The sequence below is a fragment of the Athene cunicularia genome, unplaced genomic scaffold, assembly GCF_003259725.1.
Source record: "Athene cunicularia isolate RWA unplaced genomic scaffold, athCun1 SCF_1, whole genome shotgun sequence".
Taxonomy (NCBI): domain Eukaryota; kingdom Metazoa; phylum Chordata; class Aves; order Strigiformes; family Strigidae; genus Athene; species Athene cunicularia.
Window position 1 is genome coordinate 2,205,532 of NW_020799155.1, and position 6,835 is coordinate 2,212,366.

The 6,835-nt window shown below is 44.0% G+C and overlaps 1 long non-coding RNA gene and 1 other non-coding gene across 2 annotated transcripts; both read right to left on the reverse strand.

Annotated features, from left to right (window-relative positions):
* Positions 1-211: 211 nt before the first annotated feature.
* LOC113490484 lies at positions 212-6,677 on the reverse strand. Its single transcript, XR_003400240.1, has 3 exons — positions 6,575-6,677; positions 4,890-5,012; positions 212-223 (listed from the first exon to the last, which is right to left on the reverse strand). It is a non-coding gene; the product is annotated as an uncharacterized LOC113490484 (long non-coding RNA).
* LOC113490494 lies at positions 6,390-6,474 on the reverse strand. Its single transcript, XR_003400244.1, has one exon. It is a non-coding gene; the product is annotated as a small nucleolar RNA SNORD45 (small nucleolar RNA).
* Positions 6,678-6,835: the final 158 nt, after the last annotated feature.

A 6,835-nucleotide genomic window follows, 5' to 3' on the forward strand; every position in this document is an offset into this window, starting at 1 on the left:
CTCCACCAAAAATACTGGTCAATTTTGGAGGGAAAGTAGAACTGAAGGAAAAGTTGTCAATAGTCATTGCAAGTATTTAGAGCAGTCCACAGAGATGGGAACAACTTAACAATATGAAAATGGATTTCAAACTTTAACAGAAGTGTGTTTCAGCCTTAATGCAGCAAGAGTTATGTTTAATACTTGTTTAAATGGAAAGTGCCTACAAATTACCTTTGAATAACTTGAAACTTAAACAGGTATCGTTTGGAGGACTGTAAAACTTTTCAGTGAATTAATGCATTGAATTAACCACAGGAAACAAGAAGGGTATTATGTGTAACTATATTTTTGTAGAAAGAAAATTATTTAAATAAAGTTTTGGATCCTATAATTTGATAATCAATCTGTACTGATACTTAAATCCTGGTCACAAGGCAAACTCAATAGAATTTTGAAAGTGAAAGGTAAACCACAGTAGTCCCATTTGAAGTCTTTTTGGGAAATGACAATCCACCTGTTAACAAGCAGAATTCCTGTATCTCTGAGCACTTGAAGCGTGACTGCGCCCTCATTCTGCACATCCATTGCATGCCAACAGCAGACAATGAGAAATAAGCTGCACTGTACACCTCTGCATGCATTTGTACTAAACGGGTTAAATTAATGTAGAATTGTATTCTTAATGCAAGAGTATTTTTATTTAGAGTAAGTTGAAACCAATTATCTTAAAGTTCAGAAGGGTGTTTTTTTTAAAGACTACTTCCAATAATATTTTGATAATTTACAGTATCATTTATACACTGTGGTACTATATATGTGTGGGTGTATATATGTACAATATATACATAAATACATATATTATTTATGTATCGATAAAGATAATATATTGATATACAATAAATACATCTATGCATGTATTTATTGGACCAAATATAGCAGCCTTTATTCAGTTGTTTAATGCAGGTTAAGAATGCAATAATCCAGAGTGCTTAGAGATACACAGAGGGACACCTTTATCCATCAGTACTGACAGTAAAAAGAAGGGTTGAGTGAAACTGAGACTAGTGAATCGTTAAAAAGCAGCAGCTAAAACTGCAACAAGGGAAAGAAGGAAGATAAATTGGATCTGCATCCAACTACCTGGCACAAGAAGGGCAGAGCCACCTCCCTCTGACCCTGCTTGGAATTGCCTTTCAGATCTTTTCCCCTGTTGATACAGAAGTCTGAGACATTTAGTCATGAAAACTTGTCCTAGGGAATAAAACACAACTTAGATTACATTAAGGGAAGACAAAACTGGGTTCTCTGAAGTAATTTTCTCCTTTAACCTGAAGTGATTTAGCATCTTTGGTGAAAAACAAATTGAATAGGGCCCTCTACCCAAAAAGGCAAAGTAACAGATTACCCACAGGACACTTGGGGTTTTTCCTGTCGAGCTTTAGAAACTTGTATGGGTATGAAAATTATTAAAGTGTAGGTCTTCTCTTGACACCTTAGTTCAGTTCTTAGCATATCATAGCTTTTAGTACTCTCATTGAAATTGCATCGTATCGTGAGGATTATCTTCATCTTCAGGATGTTTTCAAATGCTTCTGAACAGCAAGTTCTTGTACTGTAACTCTAGAGACTGAATTGCTCTCTTATAAGGCTTGTTTCACCTGCCATCAAAAGAGGAAAGTAGAAATTAAAGTAGAAAGAGCATGTCTTGGAGAACATTTTATTAATTAAGTGCATGATCTAGTAAAAACTTAAAATCTTCTTTTGCCATTGCTTTCACTGCAACAGAGTCACAAGCTGGGAGCAGTGTCTGCATTCAGGCTGCCTTATACTCACTTGTTACATGGAAGTGTCACTGTATAGGAGGAAATTTTAGAGCAATTATTAATCAGTGAAAACACAGAAAATACTGAAGTAATCGATTTTGTTATCAAAAACTCTTCACAGTGAAATGAGATTTCACTCTAACTGTTGAAGCATAATTTCAAAAAGGTCATCAGAATACCTGAAATTATATTAGGAAATGACTGGACCTTTGGTAAACATAATTTTTGCACCACTAGCTTTGTGCTTCATTCATTCTGTTTCTATTGTTATGTATTTTACATAACCATTGCAGTCACAGAACACACTTCCCATCACTTTGACACAGTAAATAATGAATGCTCGCATGTGCACCATAATGTAGCGGCCAAAATCACGAGTAAGAGTGTTCTTTCTGCAGGACAGGGGCCATTTATTTTCTTTAATCTCTCTTTTTCTTCTCACAATAATACATACTTATGCTCTCATTCAAGCTCTTAATAATAAACAAATCAGCAACTAGACAGCCATCAACCCTCTCTCCCATCAGATAGTACTGTGCTTTTCCACAGCTCAGAGTTGCAGCTGTCCATTGTTTTTCCCTGCCACCTTAGCACAGTATTAATGTGCAAGTTTTAATCGTTGCCGGGATCAGGGACCACGTGGCCGTTGCCCCTCCCCCACCCGCACCGGTCGGGTTGGAAGTTAAACACAGACCCCGGCTAAAATAACAAGAACTTAATACAACAGAGTGATAGAACAATCTGAACAACAACAGTATCAATGGTAACAATAAACAGCAATAACAGTGAACAAGACAAACGATATACAGAGAAATACCGCTAGCTGGTTTACGGAAAGCCAAATTCCCTCCTGTACCCACCAAGGAGCAAGGAAAAGGCTCCACCCCTGGACCTGACGTCAGCATGGTATGAATAACCCAGCTGGAGATCCCTTCCCCCTCTCTCTCTGCTGGGGAAAACTTTACTCTGTCCTGGCTGAACCAGGACACACAGCCTGGCACTTTATCTTTCTTCCAAGGGCTGTTTCTCCTCAAAGCATTGCTGCTTCTCCGGGCCTGCACAGAGCTGACCAGCTGATGTCAATCTGCCTCTTAACATACTGAATCTCCCACAGCTGCGCACGGCTGACACTCCCACACTGTAAAAGTAAAATTTGGCTTAGCCCTGATTCTTCCCTGTGCTTTGTGGAGTGCAGAGGTTTCTCACAGAGTCTGAAGAACCATGGCTTCACCTTAAAACTGAAGTAGTCTTGTGAGAGAAACTCAGGGTTTTCACTGAAGAAGTGATAGCTAAATAGTGAGTGTTACAGCCCCAGGAGGTTTAAGACAAGGGAGTGTAATGGAAGAACACTTACGTACTTTTGCATGTTAATAGCAACCACCACCACTGGCGAGTGAATTAGCTGGGTTCGTTCATAACAGTCTCTGTTAGTCAAGGAGTGGTTACAGAACACGTGCAGCTTCCTTTCCACCCCACAAGCAGTTCTTACCTGTGTTTTTTCATTTAACAATCCTGTGCACTGAACCTTTGCACACTGCGGCTCCAAGGCCAGTGTGAAGAGGCCTCCTCGTGGGAAGCTTCAGTTCAGGTAGCAGATCCAGGGGATAAGGAACATCCTCTGACTTTGTGGGTGACTGGTTTTACAGTGTAGGCACTGCGATTGCAACCTTCAAAAACAAAAGCAGTAAGCATAAGTCAAAAAACAACTACAAAAGGAGTTTCAGATTCCATACCATATCACTAAGCTGCTGCATTGGGAAATTTTGCATCAGTACTTTCATGTTGCTCTAAAATTTCCTCCTATACAGTGACACTTCCATGTAACAAGTGAGTATAAGGCAGCCTGAATGCAGACACTGCTCCCAGCTTGTGACTCTGTTGCAGTGAAAGCAATGGCAAAAGAAGATTTTAAGTTTTTACTAGATTATGCACAATCGTGGTGTACCACTTGGCTGCCTTCGACTCCAGTTCATACTGGAGCTCTAGCATGTTTGGGCAGGCGGATGGGCAGGAGGGCAGGGATCACAATGGCTCGGGAAAGAGCCACAGAGGCTTTTTTCCCACTGCCACATTGCCTAGGAAATAGGAACATTCCACTGCATGCAAATCATGTGGTGGCACTTTTTTGGTACATTCTCTTTATCGTGGCTTGCATGTATTTAAATGTTGCTACTCAGTTTTTCTGTTCATTAACAGTCTGACCTTGGCTAAATGGCAGGTACTCACCAAGTCACTCTATCACTTCCCCCCCTTTCCCCTTGTCTTCTCAACAGGGCAAAGAGGAGAAAGAAAATAAGATAGACCAACCCTTATGGGTAAAACAAAAGCAGTTCTAATACAAGCAAAGCGAAGCAAAGGTCCGCGTGTGGAAGCAAAAAAAACCCACCACAGATTCATTCTCTACTTCCCATGAGCAGGCGCTGTCGGGCCTTCTCAGGATCAGGGCTCCCATAGGCGGAGTGGTTGCCTCGGAGGACCAAGGGTGACCCAGCCCCTTCCTCCTTTCTCCCAGCTTTATACTGAGCAGACGTCACATGGGCTGGAATGTCCCTTTGGGCAGTTGGGGTCAGCTGTCCTGGCTGTGTCCCCTCCCAAGATCTTGCCCACCCCGTCCCACTGGGGGGAAATGCTGGAAAGAGCCTCGGTGCTGCGTAAGCACCACTCTGCAGTAGCCACGACACCAGGGGGCTACCAACACCCTGCCAGCTCCCAGCATAAACCACAACACCATGGGGGCTAATACAGGGGAAAACCAATTCCGGCTCAGCCAGACCCAGTACAACTTCCCATGCAAAACTCAGATACATATTTGAGCTTAATTAGCAAGAAATGCAAGAAGGAAACCAACACTTTGGAACATAAGACAGGCTCTGAGCCAGCTTGGTGAGCCTGCAGGCCACCATTCCAGACTGAAGTCTTTCATTTGCAGTGACCGGTGACGCATCTGGGTGATGTGGCAAACACCAACATGTACGAGCAGGCAGAACAAAAATCTCAAACTCGCTGCAAAGACCTGTTGGTCATGGAGCTTGCTAGGATCTGCTGACAAGCCAACTGCAAAATAGTCCAGACACCAGGCAGGACAGCTGCAAAAGAAGCCACCTAATCCAATCTCAGCTCACCCACCGAGTCCTCCAGGAGGTGTCTGATGGTCACAAAGCCACTGACCCAGCAAGTCCACATTTCTTTCGGATACTGCCAGTGATCCTGTGCAACAAGAGATACAAAAGGACAGACATCAGCTTGTACTGAAAAACTACCTACAGTTTTGCAGAGTAAAGGCAGGGACATATCAAAGCAGGATACAAGTCCTGCACAGATGATGCAAAATAAGCACACATCTCACCTTTTAGTTTCAAATGAGTTTGCCTTTTCCATTAACGTTGCTTTTGTATAAAAGTTCCACTTACACAATGTCATTATAGAACAGTAGCAACTAAATAATATATTATAAAAGTAAAACTTTTGGAAAAAGATCCTAAAAGTTCAGGCAGAGCACCGCTGCTTTCTTTTAAAGAAAACAAACAAAACCTCTGCAGAAAGCAATAGTCAAGCTGCTTTCTGCAGGCTGGATACGGCCTTTAGGCCTATTCTGCATCCAGCCTGACGTTTAATCCCGTATATTCCTCTTACACTTTGGCTCACGGAGGGTCAGACACAGAACAAATGGATTCACTGCCAGAAATTGGGTACCTCTGATCATTAACGTTCCGGGCAGCTGCATGTCCATTGCAGCTTACTTACCACCCAGCTTACTTACAATGTCTCAAGCAACACACAGGCATTGAGAAATCCCTGTTTTCCCCAGGAAATAATATCTGTGACTCATATGGCCACGTTTCTGGGGGTCACTAGGAAAGTACAAATTCCAGGAAACAACAGTATCAGATGAAGCCTGCTCATTATCACCTTCTCCTGATAAAAATACCCTGCAAAAGACCAACAAACAACAAAAACAAAAGCACACACACCACCAGCGATGTGCCTGTCCAAGAAGACTGCAAGATACGAGTGGTATTGCCAGAAACTTCTGAACTGCTGTGCAAAGCAGTGGCGGTTTACAGCATTTTAAGGAGTACGCGAATACCCAAAACAAATCTAAACCTGCCAGGAGATGGCGACTGCAAACCCTAAAGGGAACCTACAGCCCCAGCAGAAAATAAATCATCCTTTCTCTTCAGCCTTAAAAAGCCCATCTGAACCTCTGACTGCTAACTGTGACCCAAGGCAGACATGACCACGACCCCTCAAGCCTTCTGAAGGGGCAGGTGGGACTGAACAGGGTGGGGGCATTCGGAGCAGGCACGCTCACCCAGGCAGGCTGGGTACGGTCACCAACACGTCTCTCCACCAGCACTTGCTAACGCTGTTCCACTGGGGTAGCCAGAGCTGCAGGCAGGGAACGGGAAAGCATCTCCTCCTAACACCAGTGTTAAGCCAAGAACTCTGCCTCCCCAGTGCAGAAACAGGACAGAACTCAAACTGTGCCCCTTCTCCTCACACCGGGTGAGAGTTTGGGACGGCAACGGGATGCCACAGCGTGGGAAAGCACCAAGGACACAGCCTACAGGAACGGGAGCTCCCCGGGTCTCAGAGTAATTCTAGAGCTAAAGCTGGGACAGACATCAACTCCAGATCAGATAAGACAGGCCAGCGCTCATCCCTGACCCGGGAAGGCAGCCTCCTCCCGGCCCACCCAAGGGTTTCCAACCCAGCACACTTTCTTCCCAAAGCAGGACGCTGCCTTATTGCGGGGTGACGCCACTCACCCGCTCCTGGAGGTGGGACCAGAGGGACGTGGCACAGGCCATCAAGCCACCGTCTGGGAGCACCTGAGCCCTCTGGCTAATGTTCTTCACCACGATGCCCCTGAGAATGAAAACAAGGAGACAGAAGAGGTGGGGAGGCATTTCTTCTACAGTGGAGCTAGCAGTGGGCAATAAGATGGACACTGAGACACTGGGGAAAAGTGCACAGCAAAGAAATACCCGCTGAACAGAAATCTCCAGTTAAACAGAAGAAAAAAAAAA